Raw genomic sequence first — 7,609 nt, 5'->3', positions numbered from 1 at the left:
TATCTTAAAAAACATGTCCACCATCGACCAATAAACTTCTTGCAGCAATCAGATAAGGTTAACAAAGGCAGACTGGAACAAAACTCAGGGGGGCATGTTTTACTCTTGGGCCCAGAGGTTTGACATGCCTGTAAATGGATGTACTGTATATTCTGCTGTGTTTCACACAAGATGCAATTTATTGATATGATAGATTTCATCATTCTGAACAATTTTACCTCAAGAACCATTGGTCTCAAACAAATCATATGTTAAATATTTGAGGCCCACTTTTGCAACCTTGTCTTTCACTCGACGTCAACAAATCCAGTGCAGTAAAATTTGGAGACTCCCTAGTTTAATAATTATATATAAAAATAGGAACTTTGCATTTGGCAAGGCTATAACAGAGTGATTCAAAAATATGGCTGTGGCTTAGTTTACCCAAAAGCCCATAAATCCTAAATGCCACATCCGAATTCATATTTCAAATGTATATGTGATGTGATTCTGTAGATGCATGCAAAATTTGGTGGAAATCAGACAATGGCCCTTTAATAGTCAGGAATGTTATAAAAGGCTATATCTCGATTGTAATCTACCTGATTTTGCTGAATATTATTGTGCTTTATTGCTATTTTAGTTGCTAACAGGCTATTTGAAAAATGTTTATTACTGTATCTTGAAACACATGCGCTTAAAGGCCCTTTGCCTCTTGAACCCTGATTTGGTGCTTGCAGCTTTTTTCATTTGTAATATTCTCTTAATATTCTTCATATCTCTATTTTATTCTTAATATTAAAAAACATGTTTCACTGGTTACAGCTTCTTGATGGCAAAAAAGGAAAGTCCACAGTAGGAGCTCTCTCGCAGGAGCAGAATCCTCTCTGGAACACCACCAGTTGTCATGTGCCAACAACTACTTATGCACTAGACTGCCCACTATAACTGGCTTTACTCACTGGTTCTAGAATCTTCCCCAGTGCAATATTGCACTCACAGCCAAAACCACTCAGCTTACTGCCAATTGAAATTGGCAAAATATCTTTTGGGGACTGCTATTCTTTTTTTTATTTTTTAGCTGTTTGTGTTGTGCAATCATCTTCTTCAAACCAAATTTTAAGGACAGAAAGAGGAAGGCCAAAAAAACAAAAACACATGGCAAACAACAGAACTAGAAATATTATGGTGACTAATAACACTAATAAATAATGTGGCAGTGGGCCTACAGCTAAAGAAAAATAATATCCTACATGATTAGGGATATTAAGATCTTTCTTCAACAACAAAAAAATAACGCAACCTCTTTTCTATTTTTTATCTATTTTCTTCTTTTTTTTTCCTGTAAAGTTACTTTAGAACAATAAGCTCTATACAAATAAAATTGATATCAAATTTAAATTTAAAATTACACTGTAAGGCATAATCATCAGTCTTGGATTGCACTGTGTGACATGCTCACTGCATAGCACAGCAACTGAACACATTGTGTGTGTGATATAGAGAAAAACTCTGACTCTAGGCTTATCAAAATGTAACCATCATATTTTGTCTGTAAAAATGTACCCAGTTTGCTCAGTGACATCCATGACATCCTCTTTTCTCCACCCTAAACTGACAAAAGACACTAAACCTTTTTCTTTTCCAGGCAAAAGATTCAGAATCAGAATCAGAATGAGCTTTATTACCAAGTATGCTTACACATACAAGGAATTTGTCTTGGTGACAGAAGTTTCCAGTGCACAAACAAAATTATTTAGATTGCAAAAATGAATTTTGTGTGTAAATGATTATCAGAACGCAATGCAGACTTTAAATGGCCAGTTACCGTTGTCAGATATGACGAAAGTCTAGATAAACTTACATTGTACAGTCTAACATAAAAGACTATCAAAGTCGCATGCTAGTCTCACGTAACCAAACTTGGACTTAAAGTCTGATCCACTTTGCACTTTCTGTCCAAACACTGCCCACTTAAAAAAGAAGAAAATAAACCAAAGCGACCAGCCAAGAGATGTAAAGCGACCAACCACACAGTTTGTCATGTGGCATTTAGGCAACAATCGTGAAGGAGAGGAAAATAAAATCACAGCATACTCCTGCTCAACCCTGACACTAAAATAAAGTGTTACCCAACAAATTTCAGGTTGAAAATATATTCCTTTGTAAAACATTTTAATTTTCAAATTAAACACTACATTAATAATACACAAATTTACATATGATGACAACATTTGCAATATTGCTAGAGCATACAGCCATTGTTCGCTGCTACATAAATCCAGCACCATCTCACTTTGCCTAATTTGAAGGTTAATTTTTGTGGCGATTGTAGCTCTCAGAGAGGAATCACACTGTGCCCATTTAATCACCTTGTCTCTCATTAAATGCAAGTGCAGAAAGACACTTAGTGATTAATTTTTAAATAGAAGAATGTGCAGTAAGAATGTAAGGATAAATTGTGGATTAAATGACTAATTTAATGACAGAACAGTGCCAAAGCAGTTCTCATCATCCATTTACACTCCCTCTTGACAGTACGACTTGGATATCTCACCATCAGTGGTGTCTCTAGCTCTTTATTTCTGGTGGGCACAATCAATTGCTTTACAAACCCACCATGAGGGCATGCAGAAACGTTCTTTTCATTTCAAGCAAATGCATTGAAAATGTCTGCATCAATTAACCTAAAGTGCATGCTATCTCACATGAACAACACTATAACAAAATAAATCTCTTTTTTTCATTTCTTTTCTTGTGAACTAATATATATATATAAACATACACACACACTGGCAGCCAAAAGTTTGGAATAGAGATTTTGCTCTTATGGAAAAAAATTGGTAATTTTATTCACCGGTGGCATTCAATTTATCACAATGTATAGTCAGTTTGTCCAGATACTCAAGTGACATTTCACCCCACACTTCCTGTAGCACTTGCCATAGATGTGTCTGTCTTGTCAGGCACTTCTCACGCACCTTACAGTCTAGCTGATCCCACAAAAGCTCAATGGGGTTAAGATCCATAACACTCTTTTCCAATTATCTGTTGTCCAATGTCTGTGTTTCTTTGCCCACTCTAACCTTTTCTTTTTGTTTTTCTGTTTCAAAAGTGGCTTTTTCTTTGCAATTCTTCTCATAAGGCCTGCACCCCTGAGTCTTCTCTTTACTGTTGTACATGAAACTGGTGTTGAGCAGGTAGAATTCAATGAAGCTGTCAGCTGAGGACATGTGAGGCGTCTATTTCTCAAACTAGAGACTCTGATGTACTTATCCTCATGTTTATTTGTATCTGGGCCTTACACATCTCTTTCTGTCCTTGTTAGAGCCAGTTGTCCTTTGTCTTTGAAGACTGTAGTGTACACGTTTGTATAAAATCTTCCATTTTTTGGCAATTTCAAGCATTGTATAGCCTTCATTCCTCAAAACAATGATTGACTGATGAGTTTCTAGAGAAAGCTGTTTCTTTTTTGCCATTTTTGACCTAATATTGACCTTAAGACATGCCAGTCTATTGCATACTGTGGCAACTCAAAAACAAACACAAAGACAATGTTAAGCTTCATTTAATGAACCAAATAGCTTTCAACTGTGTTTGATATAATGGCAAGTGATTTTCTTGTACCAAATTAGTAATTTACCTTTTTTACATCAGTAATGTCCTGACTATACTTTGTGATCAGTTGAATGCCACTTTGGTGAATTAAAGGACCAATTTCTTTCCATAAGATCACAATCTGAACATTATTCCAAACTTTTGTACTAAAATGCAGTGCAATAAGTTCCAGAGTGTGCATAAGAGAATAATTTTTGTTTTACTGTAATTTTCATATTACTGTTTTTCTGAATTTCTGAGACACATTTCCTGAAACCTTTATCACATTTCTCAAAACTATAACCACAAAATCAAAACTACAAACTAAGTTGTGCAAACCGGACAGAAGCCTGGCCCCCCCATGTGCCCCCCCCAGTCGGACCCACCACAAACTGATCACGGTATCCTGCCCGGCCCCCGCTGTGAAAAAATCATGGCACCGCCCCTGACTATATCCTCAAACAAAGGCAGATTTTTTTAAACAAAAGATCATGTGTGACTTAAAACAGCACAGCTCACTATCTCTGTGGAAATTCAATAAATGTTAATACATAAATTATCATCTTAGCAGACACGTTCGTTCCAAAGCGGCTTACAAAAACCCCACACAAATCATGCTGAGAGTAATAACCAAGACAGGTAGATAAGAATACAGATCATAGAATACAGAAGTGTTGGCAATATAGGGGGCAATTTAAAGGGAGACATGGTGACCCTGTATCTATTTAAATTACATGGTAAACAGTAAGAAGATATAAATAATATAATACAAATACAATGTAATATAATATAATAATTATAGAAATATTGACACAGTAAAGTCCTCACCTTTCTATACTCACACCCTTCGAAAATTCAGACTTCATTCAAGACTCAATCTGTACTGTACTTAGACTAACCATGACACACATACAAAAAATGACTGTGTGTTTATTTGTATTAAATTGTATGTGCTTTATAGTTAGCCTAGCATAACTTTCTGAATTGCATGCCTGCCATCTGTTCTCAAAAGTGGCATGGTCCATACGACACAACTTCACCAAAACCAGATAGGCTTAATGTTCTTTCATGTCACTTACATCGGCAACCAAGCATTTATTATATTTTTTGCATTTTTACGTTGATCTGGATTGGAGTGTCTGTCAAAAATGCTACAGCGTATACAGTTTCAGTGAGGCATTTACAATGGAAGTGAATGGGGCCAATTTTTGGAGGGTTTAAAGACAGAAGTGTGAATCTTATAATTTTATAAAAGCACTTACATTCATTCTTCTGTTAAAACTCATGTATTATTTGAGCTGTAAAGTTGTTTAAATCATAATTTTTTACAGAAATTTTAGGGTTTGTTGACATTACATCGTCATGGCAACAAAATTGTAAAATTGTCTATAACTTTAAACAGAAAAGGTTAGTAAGTGATTTTATCACACTTAAATCATATTAACACAAATATTGTTTATGTCTTGTGCCTATACTTTTGAAACAGTGAGTATTTTAACGTTTACAGATTGGCCCCATTCACTCCCATTGTAAGTGCCCCACTGTAACCCAGATTTGTATTCGGTTTTTTTTTTTTTTTTTTTTTTAAAGAAAAGCAGAGAGGCGGCGTCAAAATACATTTTTGTGGTAATCAACGTTATGCCACAGGTGCTGTCGATTGAGCGTAACTTGTTTTTAACGCGGAATATTCCTTTAACACCCACTGTGTGGAGCTCAAAAAATACAGTTCATTTGAACTCACATTTTAAGTCTTTTATTTGTATTTTTTTTTTTACATTTTTTTTTTTTTTTTTTAAGCGATCTTACAGCATGACTACCATGATTGTTCATGGCGTATTTCCTCTTGTAGTGATGTCTGATTCGCAAACAATTCGTTTTTGTGAACCGATTCTTTTTGATGACTCGATCGAACCGATTCGCAAAGCTTTGGTCGATCACTCAACTGTAAGAGAGCAGAAAAAAGTGTGAAATGGGAACAATTAATATTATTATTCTTTAACATTATTATTAATATATTGGCAAAACTTTTATTAGTGATGTTCTTAACAACATTGTTAACAATAATGTTGGAACAATAAACAACATTTGACGCAATAGAATTAACCTAATAATGAAAATACTGTAATAAACAGCAATTTTACTACAAAAATAAAACGTAAAATGCCACTTCACGTTTGAATAATGACTCGGTTGTGAATCGTTTTTGAACCATCCGAACGAACCGATTCGCTACTATAAATTGGACTTCCCAACGACAGCCTCCATTTTTTAAAGGAGACGGGCTAATCAGAGAGTATTTAGCAGAGATGTGCCACTTGTATTTAAATGAATGGGAGAAATTGGAACGCTCAACCATGGAGCTCTGAGCGCCCAACGGTCAGCGGATGTAGAAAGGAAGTCCCGCCTTACAGGTAAAAGAGCCAATCACCTTTTAGATACAGACATCATCTGTCAATCAACTTTAAAACGCGCATGCGCATTAGCTATACAAGCCTGAAAAATTGCTTTTTTAGAGTAATATGAGGTAAAGAATCACAACTTATGATTCCAGTATTGTCATATTTTTATTGTTGATTTGAAATATGTTCTTTGATCGTAATCGTGACCAACCACTTTTGAGATTTCGGTCTTCCTCCATTCAAGTAGATAGGAGCTGCACTGGCATGACTGGAAATAACCTCCCAAGAGCGTTCCAAACATGGCCGACGGTGGACTGACTTGCTAGGTTAAGCCAGTACAAATCGGATATGTTCAAAAATCATCAGTATTCCACCAATCGTTTTCTTCGGTGGGAGGGTTCTGAGGCCGCCCCCTCCGGAGACCACGCCTCCGACTCTTCCTCCTGCTGAGGTTGTTTTCCCATGTTAGCCAATTAGCAACCTAGCATGCAATTTGAGGTCTGGCGCCTCGACTGGATGGTGGCTACGTGTATTTTAATTTGACATTCAAACCTGAATGCGACACGATTCAACGTTTGAGAGCGTTTTTACCTTGCTTTATCGATCTTGATTTATCGACGTGAACAGAGTGAAGTGATCTGGAGAGTTTGTTGCGGGGTGAGTTGGCTGTTGTGTGCTCGCTAGCTGCCGTTGTCTTACTGCTTCATCCAGGCTAAAAGTAGCTAACTCTCATACTTCATGACACTTGCAGCGCTGTCCTTACCATATAGCCGCTAAATCAAATTAGAGATAGCGACATTATGCTGGGCCCTTTTGAAGTGATTAATGTCATCACAGCAGTGATTATATAAGAGTATTTGTCGAGGCGCGAGTTAGCCGCAGTTAGCTTGAAAGGCTAGTTAAGGTTTTTAAGCTCTGCTGTGTTGATCAGCTGCTCAACATGAATGTCTGGCCATCATCCGCTGTCTTTGACAAGCCAGCGATCAGTATACATTTATTGACGTATTTTGGGCTGCTGCTTTGATCAGTGAGCAGTTGTGTGTGCGCTTACCGGTACAAATCATCCAGCAGGACTTCCTGATTTGTAGCTTGAAACATTTGGCTGCGTCGAGTGCTGGTTAGGCTTCCTTCTCACATTTTATCGGTGTCAAATGATTTATTAAACGTTGTTGACGAGGTAGCGATAGGTGCGCGTTTATTTTGGAGTAATTAGTTTGTGTTGGTCTCCTCGGATAGAGGCGGTTACTACTCCTGTTACGCTTCATAGACATTTAAGAAGCTTTATAGGCAGTAAAAAGCGTTTACATTGCCAAAGCTTTAGTAAACATGTATGCATGTAAATATGTAGTACTATAAGGGTTTCCGATTGAGTTATCCACACAAATGTGTAACAAGTGTGTAGATCACAGTGCATGTGTGTGTTTGGTGTGTGGGGCCTGACTCACACACACACTCACGCCGATGAAGAGGAGGAGGAGACACGGTCCGGCTGGCCTGGGTGAAAAAGTTTAGCCATTCAAAGAATAGTTAGATGCCCTAGCATGTTTCTCCTCGTTCAAACTGTTTACATACTACCACCCGCTTCCGCAGTTTTATTGTAAACCCATTATTTAGTTATAGAAAGTTGCAACGCT

General features: G+C 37.0%; 1 protein-coding gene across 1 annotated transcript in view; it reads left to right on the top strand.

Annotated features, from left to right (window-relative positions):
• Positions 1-6,432: 6,432 nt before the first annotated feature.
• The window catches only part of LOC127451428 (paired amphipathic helix protein Sin3a-like), a 30,871-nt gene continuing 29,694 nt past the window's right edge, over positions 6,433-7,609 (top strand). Inside the window, exon 1 of the mRNA XM_051716145.1 lies at positions 6,433-6,632. The gene's annotated coding sequence lies outside the window, so the exon portion shown is untranslated. The remainder of the gene's footprint in view (positions 6,633-7,609) is intronic.

Source organism: Myxocyprinus asiaticus, chromosome 2 (assembly GCF_019703515.2).
Source record: "Myxocyprinus asiaticus isolate MX2 ecotype Aquarium Trade chromosome 2, UBuf_Myxa_2, whole genome shotgun sequence".
In the NCBI taxonomy this organism is placed as follows: domain Eukaryota; kingdom Metazoa; phylum Chordata; class Actinopteri; order Cypriniformes; family Catostomidae; genus Myxocyprinus; species Myxocyprinus asiaticus.
Note: the sequence above shows the minus strand (reverse complement) of the source record. Positions and strands in the feature narration are given on the sequence as shown.